Source organism: Agelaius phoeniceus, chromosome 5 (assembly GCF_051311805.1).
Source record: "Agelaius phoeniceus isolate bAgePho1 chromosome 5, bAgePho1.hap1, whole genome shotgun sequence".
Taxonomy (NCBI): Eukaryota; Metazoa; Chordata; class Aves; order Passeriformes; family Icteridae; genus Agelaius; species Agelaius phoeniceus.
In genome coordinates, this window is record NC_135269.1 from 39,868,767 (window position 1) to 39,889,777 (window position 21,011).

The 21,011-nt window shown below is 37.9% G+C and overlaps 1 protein-coding gene across 18 annotated transcripts in view; it reads left to right on the plus strand.

Moving 5' to 3' along the window:
• The window catches only part of GRIP1 (glutamate receptor interacting protein 1), a 307,874-nt gene that overhangs the window by 206,949 nt on the left and 79,914 nt on the right, over nt 1–21,011 (plus strand). The window lies entirely within an intron of this gene.

Here is a 21,011-nt window from a genome sequence, read left to right on the forward strand (position 1 = left end):
TTTGAGAGCATTGCAGATAAATTTTTACTATGTGCTCTGCATAAGTCACAGTTTATTCAGAGAGATAATACAAGTGTTCAGTGAGAAGTGCTTTGCTGTATTTCAGGTGTTCTGAAAACAGCTGATCTACGCTTATGTATATTCTTCAGCTTTTAATATAGTGATGACATTATCTGAATTGCTTATTCCATCTCTAGACCTTAGGAGCCCCAAAGGATAAACTAGATTGAGCTGGTTGGATATTTTTTAAAATTGTAATTAAAATTCTTCATGTCTTAGCAAATTCTCATTGTAACACAATGAATGCTGTGGGTTTACATACACAAAAGGTGTTGCAAAACTAAGCATTATTTTGAGAATTAACTTGAACATTTAGGAGTTGACTGAAGTTTCTGAAAATAACCTAGAAACATTTATATCACTTGACACCATGTTTTGTATGTGAGATAGCACCTTGTAAATAGCTTCTATTCTTGCTTGTGTGTGAGCATTTTATTCACATACTGGATTAGTCTTGGCAGAGGTGCAGAAGCACCCCAGCTTGCCAGCTTCGTTTGGCAATGGGAGGTTCACTATTAACTAGTAGCGTTAATTAGTACAAGACCAGAAGCAGAACAGCTGCTTTTGCTCAGGAGCAGGATCACCCTTCTGACGTTATGTAGGTCAGCTCCAAATAGCTTTTGAATTGGAAGGTGAGGTGCAGTGAACCCAGTAAATTCTGCTGGACCTGGATGGGAGCATGTCAGCTGGAGTTACTGTCAGTAATCCTCACATGGAGATCTTATCCTGTATGGAAAGCATTCATTTCTATTCCCCCAGATGGTATGCCTGATAACACATTACATTTCTGAACTGCTAGTTTTTCAAGCTTGAAGCATGGGAGTACCTTTGACAGTACAGCTGTCTATTCCACTTGATGCTTTGTCATTCCTAAGACATGGACAGCAGATGTCCTATTCCCAAGGAATGCTCTGCCTATTGAATTAGCCAAGGGAAAACTTGTGGGTTTTAGCAAGGTAATTGATTGCATGCAGAGTTTTGCACAGGTTTGAACAGTCTGTAAAAAAAAATACTAGTGAAGATACACAGGATGTGAGATGTAAATCTTCCAGCTTGGTAATGGGATCGTGGCATCTCCCCGTGTCTGGTGAAAGTTCCTTCTCATGACATTTGAATTCACTTTAAAGGATTTCACTGCTCCATCCTTTTGGCAACTATCAGAAAGGCGAGCTTTTGTTGCTGTGAGGCTTGACACTACTATACCAGCTGCAAACCTCTAGAGGTGGGTTTTATCCTTCCATGTGAAACTGTATTGAAAGAGCAGTATTGATGAGCACTGGCTGAGTGCACAGAGAAGTAATGTAATTCTGTAGAGGTTACATGCAGCTCAGGCTTGGTTTATTTTACAGGAAAAAATGTTGAAATAATAATTTTATAATTAAAGTCAAATGAGCACATACTGTGAGATCAGCACACTGAGTTTAATTTCTTTCATCCCCAGAAGGAAGGAATGGATTAAGCATCTCCCTGGAGCAGAACCTGCTTATTTGAAATGCAGAATGTATAATTCATGTGATGAGACTACATGTCATATTTACCATGTCTTCACATGGTGCAAAATCAACAAGCAACAGATCCTTTCAAAGGGATTTACAGAATTGCTGAAATAATAGTTAATTCAAATTATATGCGTTAATATAATGCAGTTTGAAACATGGACTTTATTTTACATATGTGTAGGTGTTTAGTTACAGTTATATATACATGATTGTTTGAAATGTTACTTAGCTTCACAGTCAGAATTTCTTAACTTAAAAGTAAGGCTGAGGTAATGCTAGCATGAGAAGCAGCTTGCAGTCAGAAACAAACAGATTTTTCCCCTCTAAATATTTAAATTTAGACTGTCAAGCAGAACATAATGAACCATTATTGCTACTGTGTCCTTACAGAAGCCAAGGCAGTGAGTATATTGTGCCCCCCTGAAGAAACTGTCAGGAGTGGTGCTAAGGCACATCAATGAAAACAATGTATTTCAGAAGTCATTCACTTCCCTCACAAGCATAGATGCAGTTAAAAACAACTGTAATTTAAAATTAGGGTATTTGATAGCCAGCCTCTTGAATCCCTAGGTTTAGATGGACATAGTTCCCTTGAGTTCTGGACTGAGGTTCCCTGATTTGCCGAGGGTGTGCCCAGGCAGTGCCCGGCCAAGGGCAAGTGCTGGGTCAGTAGCAGGTGAGCCAGAGGTGTCATTCCTGGGATTGCCTATTCCTGCAGGAGCTTTAAAAAGGACATCAGCTATTCCTGGGGCACTGATACAATGTCAAGAGCTGATGGCACAGTTAAAGAGGCACTTTGAAGTCAAGGAGACCTTAACATTTACTCCAAGATAAGCATGTTCCTGTGCTGTCCTGAATATGGAATAGCTGTTCCCATGATTTCCAAACTAAAATTCAATGTCCTCTTATCTCTTTTAACAATGTGGGTAAATCAGTCAACAGTAATGATGTGCAAACTGTTCACTTTATATATCTATTTCTTTGTTTTCAATTCACTTACTGAAAACTGGCAGCATGGAGTGGAACGAAGCAACCTGACACAAGGATAAAAAATTATTGCTTTGTGAAGTGAGAATAAGACGCCATACATTTAAGACTGATTAAAATTTTTCATAGAATCTGCAACAAAAGTTTCATTTTGCTTTTAGTCCATATTTTTTATTGAGTCTTAAAACTTATCATTACTAAAAAAAATAGTTCAAAACACCACGTTTTTTTGAGGTGAAATGTGTCAGCTTCTCAGTGTTTCATTTTTGGGGTTTTTTTTTTGAGAAAAGTGAATTTCTGCTCAGTCTAGTTGGCATTAAATTTAAAACAAAATTAAAATCCATACTTATTCCTTTTTCTTTCACTGACCTAGACATGTGCACTTTCCAGTCAGACTTCTGACTGTAAAGTCTCGTTGCCTGAAGTGGTCAAGGGCTCAGAAGAACTGTAGTATGAACTATACACTGGGAGAGCTGTTTGAATCATCTGTGAATTCAGAGATTTTGTTTGGCTTAGGACAGTTGCAGTTGTGAGCTATCTCTTTCCTAAGTAAATTCTTGTTCAAGAAACGGGCACCAAATAACAAAGAGTAGAGGAAATATTTCTTCAAAGAGTGGAGTTTTCCTGTTGTCTGGGACAGAAGGATAACACAGCTGCCTGCCTTCTCTCCTGCTCAACACACCTAGAAGAAGGCCCTTGAAGTCTTGCCCTCACCATGTTGTCCATGTTGCCCCTGTTGTTTCACCTCCCATGTAACCCTTGTGCTCCAGCTCTGCCTGCCTCTGGGACCCACAGGAGCCTTCCCAAGTCTCCTTCCAGCCACCTTCTACTCCACAGTAACAACAGATCTGCTGAACAGGCAAATTATCTGCATTTATGGGGTGAGTGCATGCCAACCCTTGCAGAGACAAGCAGGAAAAGACCAAACTAGATGTTTAAAATCATTCTTTTGAGGTTTTCTCCACTAACAGGAGCCTCTTCTTCTCTCTAACCAGTTTTTTGTCATTTGCAAGATTTGTACGTGGCTGCAGGGAGGTACTTACAGGTCAGTTATTAAAATAAATCACTGTGCTCTGAAGGAAAATTGTGAAGACTTTAAAGTCTGAAATTAAAGCGACTGGATTTTTCAGTTCCTTTGTACATGTGTAGATACTGCACTTTCTTTCCACACTACCTGCTTCTTTGAAGCATGCTGTAATTCAGGTTTTGTATTTCAGCACAGTGTTTGATCTCAAAAACAAGGGTAGCCATCAAACTGGAGGGAAAATAGAGTGAATGTACAGCCCTGAGCACATCCTCTGCAGTGGCTCAAGGTCTGGAATTGCAGTTAGTAGATGGTTTGCAGCCTTGTTTGTGGGGAGCTTGGTAACAGGATTTTAATGCAAAAATAAAATGTTAAACAAACATAATTTTAGGGAAGGCTGAATTTCGAACTGCTTAGCTAGAAGGGAGCACATGCAAATCAAAGAAGCTTAAAATGCCTTGAAAAGATAATATTTACAGAGCTGATACTAAAAAAGTAATTGCTGTATGATGTAGTGTCCTCAGTAATTGCTTAGGACACAAAATATTCCTAAGAGAAGCTATGAAATACTAAATTCTTGTAATAAAACCAATAGTTAACATCCTGGGAATTTTCAGGTTTTGGAATATTTAAATACACAATGTAAATGTCATTAGAAAGCAGTAAGGCAGTTTTCATCCTGTCCTTGGCTCTGAACACATAGAGGAGCTGTTTACAAAAATACAGAGGTATGCCTTTTTTTCCCCTCCCTGGCCCACAGCCTGCTGTGCAGCAAATGCTCACATTCTGTCTCAAGCTGCATCAAATCTGGCTTTCCTGAGGGGTTTGTCTACTACCCACAACCAATGAACTCAAATGTAGGTCAGGTGGAAGCTGAAGAATTTTAAAGACCCTTCTTCTTTCTTCACTGTGATTCTTGGGCTTTTGTAACATCTGGGAATGTCTGTTTAAATAAAAATACTATCAGAAAATTACTATCAGAAAGCAAGCAGAGGTTGGGAAAAAATAAGAAAGTAATTGAATTTATATATATCTGTATATGTGTATATATATATATGTAAACAAAAATTCCAGAATCCAGTCTAAATTAAAGCCAGAACATGTGATCCAGTTATGATGTCATTGAGTTGCCAATATAGAATTGTATTAACTGAATTTAAGATCATGTGTGCTGTGCCTCGACTTAAATAAGGAAAAGTTCTGTACTGCATAGATGGAGTGCATTAATTTTCTGTTGCAAGATAATCTCAGAAGAAGGTGAGAAATCTGGAAAGTAAGATGAGAGAGATAAAAGGGTTTCTAAAAAAATCCACATTGATTGAAAAAAAAAAAATTAGGCTGCTGAAGTGATCCTGGCATCTAAGCTCCATTAAGTGACAATGCTCAGGAGGGAGATGGCTCCCAGGTTATTCCAGTAGCTCAGCTCTTAACATCTGCACCAGGTTCCCAGTGACTGACAGATGTGACAGACAGATGATGCATCCCTCTGGGTACGTGTTTACCTGTGTGCAAACACAGCTCCAGAGCCAGTTTTGTTTTCCTTGGTGGTTAATATGGCATTGGCAAGACAGTGAGTGTTCAAAAGCAGCTGTTCTCATGCCACAGTTAACTTGGTCCAATTCCTTTGGGCTCCTCTGCTGAGTAAAACTGCAGAAGATTTAAATGATCCTGTTATTTTTGACAGTGCTCCTAACATCAGCAGGCATCCTTGCATCATTTGCTAGAGTGCAGCCACCTTCTCAAGCAATGTTGCCTGATTTGTGCAGTCCTCAGTCATTTTTTTCATCCTTGTCAAAAGAAACCTTCCTTGACTTTAACTTCAGCTTCTCTCAGATTTTAGAAGCACTCTACTGTCACAGATGCAGCACTGTGTTACCTAATCCTTCATCCCCCATCAAAATGTTAAATAGTCTTCATTGGCTAACTGGTTTTGCAGAGTAAGAGCATGATTTGCCTGAGAAAACCTGTCAAAATCATCCCCAACCTTTTTCATAGTTCTCATGGTGAGAAAAAAGAATTCATTGCAGAAGACTTGAAAATAAAACGTATGTCAGTAAAAGCTGGGTTAGGAAATTCAAGTATGTATCTACAAAAGCACTTTTTTCCCTCAATTTGCATTTTTCTCATAGTCACTTACTTTTACTATGTACTTTTAAAAATCAGCACAAAATGCCACTGAAGAGATTTTAAGCATTTAGAAATCCATTAGCCGTAACCTCTGCAGTCACAGTTATTATGGGAACGATCGTGGGTGATTTCCGAGCAGGAGCAAGAGTTCTGACCTGTGAAATGCAGATCACAGCCTAGTAAGCTTTTCTGCACTTGAGGTGTTTATTATATCTGCAAAGTCATTTGCTGATTTTCATGTTTGATGAGAGGCTCCAGTTGCTGTATCATTTACAGGCTTCCCTGTGTGTTTGTTTAACCTGCTGGAGGTTTACCAAATGGTCTGTGAAGCAGCTGCAGAGCTATATGTCTTTTCCTTCCCACTGACATTGAAAGTTTTGGAGTTTGCTTTCATGTGTTTATTACTGAAGATTTCTTTCTTGTCCTTCCTCCTGTTCATCAAAATAACTTTGTTGGAAGGACTTCATGTTTCATACATAGATAAACAGGAAAGAAATTTGTCTCTTGTAGAAAATTAACAAAGGTCACTGAGTTCTTACCTAATTGAGATTGCTGATGATTTATTTATACATATTCTTTACAGGTCTGCTACATGCTGGTGTTTTTCAATACTGAAAAGGATTAGAATAGAGAACAGTCTCATTTTACTCCTTTTACCATGAAGGAGAAAATGTATTAAGGGCAATACTGTGCACAAGGAATGTGCACTTTTTCAAATACCCAACTGATTCAAGGTCTGAAAATTTACCTGACTTGAAATGATTTTTGCTATTCACACAGCCAGGAGCAGGTTTTGTTGATGATGGTACCAAACACCTTCATTCATGTGTATTTGGATTTAATTGCATATAGTTTTGCTAACCTTTAGCCTTTCAGAGTAAAATGTATTAATTTATTGCAGCTGCATTTTTTTCCAAAAAAATCAGTTTAGCTATATGTAGTATAGGATGATATCCTATATAGCATCTATAACATCATTTAAAAAACTGTCTCAGCAGTTTAGCTGTTGCATAGACATTTTGCGGCAGGGATGGGCAGTTCTGAGTGAATTGTTGTGTACTCAGCAAATGTGCTTGCAGTGTGTACATGTGCATGTACTCCTCTGGCCATGTGCTAGTTTGAAGCATGAGTCCCTAGTGCCTTCCTTCCAGTCACTGGGATACCCCAGGATTTTTCAATGGAGCTTGGAACCTGAAAATAGGTTGGGAAGCATCAGTGCATCTCCTGAGGTTGGGGGTCCCATCTTCCAGGACAATTGTTTTCCTGCACAATTCTGGCATGCTCTCTAAGGTCCACAAAGGGAAATTACCCTTATGATGGTTGGTTTTGCTCATTTTTATAAAAGTGTTGGTGATGTCTGTTGAAAAATTTATTCTCCTTTAAAGGTTTCAGTTAGAAGAGGAGGCATGGTATAGTGGACATGTGAGGAGAGGGAAACAAGGGGAAAAAGAAAGATGGTCAAGACTAGGTTTGAAATAGGAGCATGGAGACAGTCTCTGAAAGAGACACTGGACTGGCTGGGTGAGCTTGGAAAGGGGGAGCAAAACCATGTACTCTTGAAAGGTCGTGGAAGGATGTGCCAAGCAGAGGGAGATTTGTAACCCTGGGATTGTGCAATTGATGGTGATCCCTTCCTGGCTGGACATAAAACTTGCCAATCCAAACAATCACTGCTGTCTACTAGAAGTTGTAAAACTTTGTGAAACCAGCATGACTGTCGCTTGTGGAATACACAACCTATTGCAGCTACTAGAGGTTCTTCTGGGTAACAGAGAAGCTAAAATTTAGTATTGACCTCTTGAAAAATGACTGCATTTTCATGGGATAGCACAGCTGGGCTTTCTTGGGGCAAGAAAAGGGGGTATCTTCAGAAAAATTGATAGTACATGAGAAGAAAATTCATGAGGAATGCTCAGGTTCGCCAGTCTGTTCAGAAGTAAGAAGAGGTATTAAAATTGTTTTCAGGCAATATATTTTTCTCTGAGTGGAAATCTATTTAAACATTCTTCTCTATACTGCTTTCAGTCCAGTATTGGGGGAAAAATGTGTATTCAACAGCAAAAATGATTTCTGCATCATTATGTTGAGATACTTATGGATCCAGTATCTCTAGAGAGGAAGAGCAAGCAGTAAATCTGTGTATACAGACTGTGTCAGTGCATTCAGAAGAGACTGAATAACCTAATTGCCAAGAGCTTCATATGTAAATATTAAAAAGACTGAGAAGCATTGTACTCTCTAATGTGACACTACTGGATGTCAAGGAACTGTGGCAGGACCACACTGGGCAAAGTAGGCTGGCTCTAATGCTGTCCCTAAAGCTCATTCTTTCCAAGATGGAGCAGGATTAGATGGAGTGTTGATCTGACTCACGAGAGTATTGCTTTCTTTCAAAAGTCTTGTGTTGCACAAATCTGTAGACAGAAGCATATGACTGGCAAACAAAATCCAGGCTTGTTCCTTTAAGCTCTGAGAAGTTTGCTCATCTGAGAAGTTTGGGATAATTTTTTAATCATTTGCCTGCTTGAGTCTTTTTGCACTTAATAATTTCTTTTTATCTTATAGATAATTAACTTGATGTTTTTAATGTTCCTAATATAATTTCTAATACCTCTTTAAAGGACTTAATGCATGATTTCCATCTGTTCAGGGGTTTTTTAATATCTCTTTCAATTTCTTCAGTGATTATCATTTCAGGGCATGAAAATAGTAAGGAAATTATATACCATCTACAAAGATAACACCAAAATATACTACCCCAGATCTGGATAGTAGTTTGCCTTTTCTTTTCAACTGTATCAGTGCATCAAAGCTGCTCATTCTCACTCTGCAGCCTGATTTATATTCAAAAATCTTAAATTATTTTTTGTTGCTATAAAATTCTATCCATTTTGCCAATATGAAATGGCTCAAAGTATTTTGTATGGAGGATGGAGAAAAGATTTCTTTGCTTGTTTACCTTATAGCATTTTCACACTTTCTATTCATTTCTTACAATCAGAAGAGGAAAAGAGATTCTGGTGCTCGTGTGTCTTCCACATCACATCTGTGGTACGTGGAGCAGACAGAGATGTAATGGCACGCCTCATAGTGTAGAATAAAAGAAGTGGTTTGGTTTGTGCAGGATCTGGAAGACCAGAAGTTTATTATAACATCAGTGCAAACTAGCTTTTGTTTCCTTGCTATGTAAAAGTGCAGTGGTAAGAACAAAGGTCTTGTCTGTTCGAGTTTCGATGTGTTTATTGTGAATTTCTGGGGCCAAAAGAGGTATTTGTGTCTATCTTAACTAAACATACAGCTTCCTGGAATTTATTTGAATCTCAACTTGTATTTGAATTATATTTTAGGAGGACATTCAATCTATTTATGGTTGCCAGTGATGCAAAATGCATCACAACCTTTTGTGGTTAGACTCACTGCATTTATTTTTAGTTTGAGTATGTGCAGGTTCAGCTTCACCTCATTTGTAAGAAAGAGTTGTTTTTCATCAAAATTCACCTCATCCTTTATAGGCACTTCACTCTGAAATCACTATTTAATCTTCCCTTTGTTAAAGTAATCAAGTTGTGCTTCAGGGGTTGTTCCTCCCAGGAATTTTCTTTTAACTATTGTGAAAACTCTTTCATTACTTTCCTGTCCTCTCTTTTGTTACTCATATACTTTGGGAATTGTGTCAAAAGAAGGAGAAAAAGCATCTGAGTGACAGTCACTACTCCACTAACAGAAAGGTGTACTAAGTACTGCTGTGTTAAACTGTCTTCTTTATACAGTCATGGTTTGTATTAATTATTCTGGACAGTGAGAGGTTTGATCACCTGGGAGGGTTCCCAAATAACTTTTTGGCAACTTTAATTTTGTAATTAATTTACTGGGCACCTGTTGGGGTTTTTTATATATAGGTGCACACCTCCATTCACATCTTTTACATTGGTAGATCAAGGTACTTATAAAAGTTTGTAGGTGATATACAGGCTAGGAGCACACAGATAGTCTTTTTTATTTATTTATTGTCCTTGTCCAAATTGCAGTTATCTGTGTCACTTTATGTCTGTGTAGCTTGGGGAATCCACTTATGTTATGTGAATAAACACATAAAGAAGGCTCTTCAGTAAAATCTCCCTTATTACCAAGCTGAAAAGAGAACAAGAAAGCAAAACAAGGAGTATTTTAATAGGGGAAAATAGCAACAAGGCTGAAGTCAGGAGATTTCATTGCTCTTATTCACAGAAAACATTGGTAGAAGGACACTGTGAATATCAATCCAAGCAGGAACAAATGTCAGTCTTCAATGCTAATTGATTTTATTGGTGGAGCAAAACGAGCCCAGCTTAATAGTTAACTGTAAGACAAGATTCTGCCAAGACCTTCCTCCTATATTAGATGACACTGTGACCCTGAATACTTGTTGGATAAATGATATAGAAAATGAGCACTGACCTTTGAGATACTAAAGACACATCGTAGACAAATGAGACGTGTTAGAGCTGAATTTTAGATATCACTGCCAAATGATGAATGATCATACCTGATAACACAATGTGACTCTTGAACCCCAAAATATTGCTTCTGTAGAGGAAAGTAAGAAGTAAAAATTGATAGAGGTCATACAGGGAAATCATGCCATTATGCCAAGACTGCAACAAAATCGACCAAATCTATCAAGAATAAAAATGCTACAGTTCAGTTAATAATTTCTAAATAACTTGTATTTAACATATTCATGTGGGACTAAAAGTGTTCTCTTTCATTAAGATTTCAGATTTATTTCTGAAATTGAAAGTTTAGCAAATATATTTGAAAGTCATTACAAATTTTTAGCTACAAACCCAGATACCTTGTAAGGAGCTTTTGCAATTTCATGATAAGGATGGTATGTAACTGAGGAAGCCATTAAAAGCCAAGGGCTTTTTCCTTAGCCACTAACCAAAGGTAATGGTGCAATAGAGAGCATATACTGGGTGGGAATGTCCAATCTCGAAGCTTGACTTACTTAATCACACACCACAGAAAATAATAGGACAGCTGTTTAAGTCAGTCTAGTTTAAGTGCTAGCCAATGAGAATGATAGCTGGATATAAATATAATGTATGGTAAGATGTGCTTTCCATGGCCTCTGTTAAGAGTATTGGGGAAATTGGAGTGTTTTTGACAAGTTGTAAATACATTTGATAGTCCCAGTTTTCTCTGTGTATAAAATTGGAGTAGAGACTAGAACATTTTATTTGTTGATCCACTGAAAATTTTAATATATCTACTACCCTATAAAATTATCATTGACCAGTTGTCAAAACATGGGAATCAGAAGATGTCAGGGCATCGTCTTGTATTTTTCTAATGCATATATACTTAGAATTAAGCATTATAAACTCAAATCCATACCAAACAGTCTTATGAGATTGTAACAGCTAACATTAGGCTGATTATCTCTATCTCCATCATATGCTCTGGGTCTTCACTAAGGAAAATATTGTGAGTGTAAAAACCTGTTGCAACCATTGTTAAATCAAGAAGGGAAAGAAAAACTGGAGCAAAGACTCTTGCAGAGAGACATTTTGTAAGACCACAGGGAGCAGAAGTTTGTTTATTCAAAAACATCACATATTGATTTATGTGGAGAAGAAAAAAATTTCAGAATGCACTTGTTTGTGTAACTTAGCATTTTATACCAACCTGGAACCATATGAAATGTAAAAATTCCATAACTTTTTCTCTAGATCTGATTAGCAAATTTTACTCTCAATGGTAGTGGAAGATCTCTGTGCTGAAGCCTCTGTATTGAGAAAGGCCTGCTAAGTTCCTTAAGTGATCTTTGTACATTTAAAATAATTTAGAATTTAAATATTTTCTTTAAAAATGCTAGCAGTATATCCTTTAAAAGCAGAGGAGAAAAAAACAGAGACAAACCCATCTTGTGACTTGTTTGCATGGAGTCAGCAACCTGAAGAAGTGCTCTCATGCTGCAGTTTCCTTCTGTTTGAGTATAGCCTTTATTAAGAGTCAGCTCTTTTTCACAGGCAATCTTACTTTAAAGGAAGTATTTTCAACAAGTGTGCTTTGAGTTGTGTTAGCAGTTTCCTCATTTACATCCTTATTGAGATTCTGTACATTGCACTGTGCTTGGAATGAAAGATGTCATTGAAGTCTTCAGGTAGTACTATTTAGCTGAATCTTTATCTGTTTCAGTCTATTTGAAGATTTTAGCTATTTCTTCAATCCATATAAATCCATTTTCCTGTCTGCTTTAAACTGTTGGTCACTGAAAGAAGAGAAGGACCTTGCAATAGACCCAACAGACAAGATGTGTTTTTGAAGTAGAGGTGAACCAGAATATACAGTTAGGAGGTCTTAATGTTTTTGGAGAGGAAGGTAAGATGTAATCTTTGTTCCTTTTCACCCAAAGTTTCTGAAGAGTAAGAGTAAATGTTGAAAGAAAAGCCAAAAAACTTTCCTGTGAAACTTAGGTCATATTTTGGACAGAGGAAAGTCTTCTTCCTATATATAATCACGAGGCTGCTCTGGGATAATATAAGCCTCTTGTGTTGATGTCGCATTCAGATTTTTACAAAAACCTGCAAACACCTTGAAGTGACCTGAAGATGTGAAATATTCCTATTGTCTCACAGGCTAGTGAGTGTGCAATGTCACTATGTGCTAATATGATGCCATCTCAGTTTCCGCGCTAATTTAATGGAATATGGTGACAATTTAGATGAAACAAGAGATCACATAGGTAGATTCTTGCAGCTGGGTATTTTACTGTTTCGCTGCAGTGATTTGTTCAGCAAGCTTGACTATCTAATAAGCTAGTTCATGCAAATGAAGGCATCTGTCTTCATCCCTCTTTGCCATTAGTTCATTATGCATACATTAAAATTCAGAGTGTAAGCGCAGAGATTGATTAGAGAGTTCCAGAGCACAGGTTACCGGCCCAGAAATGCGTGACTTACTTTACAGCAATAGTAAATTCTTGTGGATCTTAAATGCTTATTGACATCTAAAGTCATCACTATTTCTGTGATTTGGTAAATTTTAATATAAGCCAGTAGCTTATTTTGCAGTTCTTTAACCCTCCTTTTCCATTGGCTTTAACTGTATTTTTTTTCTTCATCTTGAATATTGAGCAAGTTAATAATCTTTTTGACACAGGCAGGTTCTTTTTTTCCTATAAAAATCTAATAAAAAACCAGTGCATCCTGTTTGTTAGGTTGCATATTAAATTGTCCCCAAAGTCATCCTTGTAACTTTGGTTTTATATCAGATTGAAGTATGCAAAAAGAATGAGTCATTGACAGATCACTTTTAAAACCATTTGTAGCAATACACTCATCCAGCCTGATTTTGAACTACCATCTTCCAGAGGTCAGCATTTCTGGGCTGGGGTTTTCCACAAGTTGAGGAGTAAGCAAACCATAAAGATATCAGCGGTCACTGAGCACAAAGGGCAAAAGGTAAAATGTGTGGGAAGCATTCACTCGTATTTTCCATATTTCTCTTTTTTTCTCATCCATATCTCATTTTCTCAAGGATAGCCTGATCTTCTACACAGAGACTTTGATAAACCCTTTTGTCATGCTGAGTCTCCTTCAATACTACCAAGTAGAAAGACAGGGTGTGCATATCATTCAGGTCATTCAGGTGTATTTGTTCTGCAATCATTTATGTATATGACCCCTAAAAACTTAAACATCTGTTCTTTAATCTATGTACTTCAAAAAGTTATGCTGTCCCATTCCTCCAAATTTCAAATATTTGAAAATTCACTACCCACTATTTGAATACATGAATGATAGTTTTTCTAAAAATGAGTGACACCATTACCATATCCTTTTCTTATCCTAACTGATTTGGTTTGCCATGACACTAATGATCTAGCTCTATGCCATAAAAAGTAAAACCACTTGTGTTAACTAATATATTACATTATTTAGCAACTGTAGATCATAAAAGGCAATGCAAGGTATGTCAGGAAAAATAAATGACAGCTCAAATGGAGAAATGTGATTCAATGACACTATTGCTAAGATTTACCTGGTAGCAACAGGATGTTAAAACATTGTGGCAAACCATGTCTTAAATAGCAAAAACCTAAGCAGTTCAGACAGTTCTTAATCTAAAAGGAAAAATAGATTAGGAGATGATTTGATTGGAGGTCACAGTTCTGCATCAAAGGGATATCCTGAATGTAATAGTGGTACTATAATGAGATCTTTGTCTCAAAGGTTTGTCTACTCCCAAATCAGATAGACATTATCTACACATGTAGCGGAGTTTTCATCACTTTCAAAGCCACACTGGATATCTTTCTAAAAGGTAATCTATAGGTGGAGATAGCACCATATCAAGTTTCTCTGCTTGTCTCACTCAGGTGATGAGGGCGAGAATTGTTTTCAGTGGTTCTTTCCTGCTTTGAAAGGCACAAATGCAATCAGTCCTGTAATCAATCCAGCCTGATCCATTTTGGTAACTGTAGAAAGCAGAGAAACTGCAACAGTTAGGCTGTGTTTTTGTGAGTAGTGACACATCAGTGTAAAGAAGCACAAATTATCAAGAGTTTTCTTGGTGTTAATTTCTCATTAAAAAGAAATTAAGAGGAAGTTGGAGGTGAATTCATCAGAATTATGGGAAGAAGTTCTATAAATCTAAATTAGTGTCTAAGTTCTGTGCTGTTCTGCACAGTAGGGTTTCTACTAGTGAAGGAGGGTTAATGAAGCCTCTGTCCCATTCAGACAGAAATGTAGAAAAGACTAATGTCATGGGGCTCTGTCCTTTCTTCATCACTACTGTCAGCAGAGACAAGCAGAGGAGATCAGGGTCACACTGCTGATGCACCAGCCATTCTTGAGTTTAAGATTTTGTTGCTTATCGTGTGATCAAAATTTTTGAAAGGAGATACTTGTTTCATGTGGGAGATACAAGTTTGAGATAACTATGGGTATAAACTTCAGCTTGGAAGTACCTTCTACTATACATTCCACACTCCAGCTAACAATAATGGTGGGGAAGCATGGAAGTTTGAGCTCTGGAAAGCCTTGCAATATCTGCTGAAGAGGTGAAGGTTGAGACCATCAAGTCCTTCATCACTGTGCTTATTTTTACCTTCCAATGTCTTTGCTAAATAAAGCTCCACCTTGACAGTTTAGTGAGCTGCTCTGGACCCAACAGATGTTCAGGAAAGTGACTGCCATCATAGATAATGAGGAAGCAAAAAAATGCTTGAACTTTCTGAAACACAGCAAGTGCCTCAGGGTGGAACTGGTCCTCATCTGAAGATAAGGAAGTTGATGGTTGCAGATTTTCAAGTGATCAATGGATAGTATAGATACATGTAGGTTTTCTCTGAAAGAGAACCATTGATGAAAACACTAGAACTTCCCAGCTACCTTAAGGAATAAATGTACTTTCACTACACTGCATCATTGAGCAAGTTGTAGTTTGCACTGCATCTTTATTCCAACCCTACAACAAGGTGGCATATCAGGGATAATTTTTCTTTTTGTAGGTAATAATACAAGAAAAAGTTTTGTTGTTGTGATTTAACTAAATCTGGATACTCTTACTGTAATATATTAAAGTATTCATATTTACTGAAGCTAAGTGTTTTAATGTTTTATAATTTTTTAAAATAGTTTTTCCTCCTGTTAAATTCCTCTGCTTAGGGGTTATTAATAGGGAATGATTGTGTTTAACCTGATTTTTCCAATCCTTGATGTAGAGCAAAAAAAAAGTACAGAGAAAAGAATTCAGAAGTGTTCACTGACAAAAATTCCTAATAGACTCAGCTCTTAGAAGAATGAGATGCCATCATCTCTATTAAGATAACTCAAGTTAATCTCTTTGCACAATATCTGTCAAATTAATGTCGTGAATAATTTTAGGCTGATAGTACTTGGAATGCACTATTGTGCAATTCAATTACGAATACAAGGAAGAAAAAAAACCAAGAAAACAAAAAAACTATGCAAGCAGGACTATCCAGAGGGCCAAAAAGCCTGTTGTTCCCTTACCAGCATTTGTCTGGCTTGAAAAAGCATCTAGACATGTGGCCATCCATCCCTTGTTTTAGTCTGCATATCTGCCACAGTTGGCCTGGAGAAACCTCTCTGCTTCTTACACAGCTGCTGCCATGGAGCACTTCTTCCTCTAAGTTAAAAGCAGCTTTTATTTTGCACCCTCATATGAAGCCATCCTTTGTAATTTGACTTTACAGAGATCATCCTTGTCTTTTCTGTGTGAAGCTTCTTTAATGTGAAAACTGATTTTACACCATGCCACATTTATTTTCATTTTCTGGTGAATGTTCTCCACTACTCCTGTCTACAAGGAGTGGATTCAGATGCAAGCAGGATGTTGTGCTTTGAGCATTTGCCATTGGTATCACGGCTGTGCTGCTGCTGGAGAAGCACTGGGGCTGCACTGTAGGCTGTGGGATGCAAATGTTAAGCCCTGGGAAGGTAATAATGGTTTACTCCAGTCATTGTTCACTCCTGAAATGTAATTAGTGAAGTTATTGCAGTGTGCATTGATAATGGTGTCATATATGTTTTTTTCAATACTCTGCTGTTAGGAAATTGAGGTGAGGTTCTTTCATTAAGAATTAAGAGCCTCCTTTTTTTGTCTGCAGCTGGCTTTCTAGTGGTTATTTGATTTTCAGGCTTGGGATACTTTTATTAAATTCTGATATTTTAGTTAGAAACAGAATTTAAAATATAATGCTTACATTTGTGATTAAATTGAAGACCTCCTTTGCTGAATGACTCAGTTGAGATTTAGAAGAGTGTTGGCTGCCAAGGATTCTGCGAATATGAAAAATGTACCCAAAACCAAATAGCACAAGAGCTAATCTCATTTTAGACAGGCAACCAATGAACCCAGGTGTGAACTGTGCTGCTGTGTCCTGCAGGCCTGGTGTTTTCAGTGAATTATGTGATCATGTCCTCTATATCACTGCTTGTGATGGATCATAAAATACCCTTATTTCCTTTTCTGTGTGATGCCTAGGCTAGGTAGACATTTTCTAGTCTATAAGCACTGGTGGAAGGTATTTGGATTTTAGGTAATATTTTTGCAAAGGCAAAGTCATCTTGTAGATGCTCTTATAGCTAAAATATATATATATATTTATATATATATATATAAAGGAGATCATCTAATGCCTTGTACACAACCAGAACAAGTGTCAGTGTAAACTGAATCTGTTTTAGACAGTTTTTTGCAAGTGTCTTAGCCTTGCCTATCTCCTTTGCTTTCACTGAAAATGGTACAACATTTCACCTGTACATTTATACAGATTAACCTGGCTGCTGACCCAAGGCAGCCTGCATTGGCAGTGTTTAAATTTGCAGTGCTGTTGGTAAGTGCAGTGAGTTGTGCCTTGGAGATGTGTTCTGCTGCACCTTGTACCAGTTTGTCTTCCACTGTGGGTGGCTTGGCTTCTGAACTGGGACTGGTTTTGGGGATTGTCCCTCCACAGGATGGAGGGGAGGCCACAGGGCAGGTTGTGACCAGCTTCATGTCTTCAGACTCTCCTCAGTGATGTGGTTTTGTTTGTTTTTGATAGAAATTTAGATGGTTTAGAAGTTAGTGACAGCCAGTCAGGAAAAGGGCAACAAGGAATGGACTGCTCATCATCTCTTGACATCCTTCTTGTCACACTAAGAGAAATGCACATACCCACAGGACTTGAAACACTGAGTAAATGTGATGTCTCCACTATAACAAACTGCTCTCTGTTCCCAAAGAATTGACTTTATCTTTATGTGATTTCTTACTAAGCTAGGAGATACCTACTGGGATGTAAAGCAAAATGTTTTCTTTGCAGAATTTCTGCTGACATACAAGGGAAAGTCCATTCCAGGACAGCATTCACTGTATTTTCAGCAAACTTACCAATTACTTACTTTTTAATTATATATGGTTTTGGTAGGAAAATGTCAATAACAGCAAGTTTGGGGTTTTTTACTTTTATGTTCAGTTCCATTTATGCAGCTGTTCCAGCTGCACTTAACAAACTTGTTCAGTAGGTAGAGAATGGAAGAAAGCACTTGACCTGATTGTGTAGATTTTAAACATTTTTTGGGGTTTTAAAATGAAATTTTCACAGACGGGCCTCAATATCTGAAACGAAGGCAAACATTTTTGAGCTTTTCTTTAATATGTACATTAAGATATAAAATTGTAGTAATTTAGAAAATAAATGATAATAATTTTGACTAAGAGTTCTCTCAGCTTTCAAATATTTTTCTGTGAAAAAATCTCTTAAATCATTTAGTATTGTTTTCTTTTTGAAGAAGTGAATATACTCCAGGTTCATAAGTCTCATCAGAATTTATTTTCCATGCTGTTTATTTATTGAAAGATATTATTTATATACACCAAAGAGTAGAAAAGGACAAGAAGTCTGCTCATGTATAAAATACTGGAAGCTTTACTATGTTTCTATTATTATTGAAGAAAAATTGGTCATGGTGTTTCTTCAGTTTTACCTACCTGCAAATTGTTCCATGTATTCACTCTCTCACAGTAAGATTTACCCGGTCTAGAATTTGAGCATCAGCTTTATCTTTGAAGCTTTCTTGTGCTACATTGAGTATTCCTGTAGTCCTCCAGGCTCCAGGGCAGATCACAGTGTTAATGGACCAGCTGACCCAGCTGCAAGTCAGGCACACACAGTCAGGATATTGCAACAGCAAGCCTGGGAGAAGCATCCAGAACAGCAACTGAGAAAACAGCACCAGTGTAATGTTTTCTGTGGAATTCAGCTGCTGTGTATGCTCCTGCTTACAGAACTGGAGATCTAAAGGAAGCTCTTTGGAGCAGAAACCATTCTTTTTCATTTTATGTCTGCTTGTGTGCCTGTTTTTGCTCCCCTTGCTGAGCCATTTCCATGATGCAGTGGGATTCCTGAGCCCCATGCCAGAGGCAGGTGGATGCCAAGAAAGCTGTGGAGTGGCTGGTGCAGCATGGACAGGCATGTACCCAGGACTGTCCTTGCAACAGCAGGAAGCAATGGAAGTGCTAAGGCAGTCCCAAGATGCCCCCTCCTAGGCTGAGGGAAGGCAATTCCAAGTGTGAATTCATAAGAAGTCTGGAAATAACTTCTGTGCTTTCCCCTCAGATGCTGACTATGCTAATATTATTACCCGTGTGGGAGTACATGTAGGAGAGAACAGACTCCAGAGACCTCTAACTAATTAGGAGCTTGCTGGTTGGCATAAGTAATGAATTATGAGTGAGGTGATACATGAAGTAGTTTGATTTTTTACCCTTAAATTGTAACACAGCATTGCCTTAACTAGGAAACAGAGACTGACCTTGCATTAGTTGGGGAATAGCATGTACAGATGTGGTTGTGTGTTGGATTGGAAATGAACTCCCAGGGTTGTTCTGATATTGAGCGTTTCAATAATATTCCAGTGGGGATTAGTCTGTAATAATAATGCCAAAGCAATGCAGATGAGTAAGCATGTCATATATAGCATTATAAGGTCAGTAATCATGTGTGATTTAAGAAAGCAAAGATGAAAAACAGAATGATGAGGGTATCAAATGGGCCTGGTTCAGATCACTTGCAGGGGTAACAATCTCTTATAAGCCAAACCAGCTTAGGTAGTTTAATTTCTTCCTGATATGATTATGTACAACAAAAGCTACAAAATCCTTCAGAGCAGCAAACCTAATGAAACTACTGTGCATGCCTGAATGACCTTCTTTGTCAGTGTGCATGGAGCACCTCGCACCACCCCTCCCTTACTGTGCATGGTGGTGCATCTTTCTCTCCTGCCTACCAGGGAAGAGTGCCTAGAAGTCATTGTTCTGTTGGCAGAGGTAAACAGAAATTTGTCATTATAGATGGTGAGAAGGAACGAGCCTGGTTATCACTTTCCATGCCAGTAGTTGAAGGGAATTGTATAATTGTTAGCCTGCTTAAAATACTGCTTGGATCATCTGTTCCACATGTACTTTGGACAGCAGAGTATTGCCCAGCACTGGATTGCAAACTCAGAACCTATGTAAAAGACCAAAACACATGACTGTATTATGCTTTGGCAAAAGATTAGCCATTGCTTTGCAGTGCAGTGCATTGTTTATGTCCTGTATACACATTGTGGCAAAGTATTTGTTTAAAAAAATCTTAGATGGTTACTGAAAGCCAGATTGTACTACTGAGAATTAAAAGGAAGGATTCAGTCTGGGAGGAGGGAAGGGAGGGGAATTTTCCTTTGGACTCAGATCTTGTGGCTGGGTAAACCCTGAATAAACATGTGTCACACACTGGCACAGCAGCTGATGTTGCATCATGGGTACCAATATATTTTATATATATACATTATCTTCAATACATTATCTTCAGCTGCAGTAAGTACAGTGACTAACTCTTGTATTAATTATGAATACTTACAGGTTTTTATAAAACTGAAAGCAGTATTTTGGTCCATAGCATCTCTACAGCTATGCAACATGTCTGCATGTTCAGAAGCAGGTAATCACATCTGTTCTTTCTGAACTGTCAAAAAGGCCAGATGTGAGCAAACATTATGAGAGCTCAACAGCTTCCAGATGGTACCAAATGGTGGTTTGGTGTCAGCCAAATTGGAGAATGCACTGGTTAGCTATGCTGCTGTCTGCTTCTGATAGCCTAGGTTACTGGATGCATTGCAGAATTATGTAGTAGTAGAAGCTTTATAAGCATAGAGGAATTCTTGTCCAAGCATGCTGTATAATGGTCAAAATGTGAATAACTGAAGTGAGGTCATCATCAGCTGGGATAGATAGAATATCCTGTCAGACACCTAGAAATGAGCAGGAGCACAGGCTGATGCCACATCAGAAAAAGATTCAGCAGCTAATACTATTAGAAGTACTACCATGAATTACAAGCCTGTGCACCAGGACTGGAGTCTCTTCTGAATTATTTCTCAATCTGCCACCATTTCCTCAAATACAGAGATAATGGTGGTGGTTTGTCAATTCTTGTTCAGGGCAGCAGTTCTTCATTATAAGGTGAAAATGTGTTACAACATCTCCTCAGTCATGTGGAATGATCTTGATAGAGCCTTGTTGCTATTTGGATAGTGCTACTTCTACACTTACTGGTGAACATTTGAATATATACAAGGACCTTGCTTGGTTTTTGGGAGGCTTTTCGTCTTTACATCTCATGCTGCCACAGCAACTTGCTGATGCAGTGCAGACATACTGTTTGTTTACAGTGAATATTTGATATTTGTATCTGATCAATTCACCCAAAAGCTGCATATTAGTACTGAAAAGGAGGATCCTGAGATGGATGGTCCTGAGATGATCTGAAAATTCTG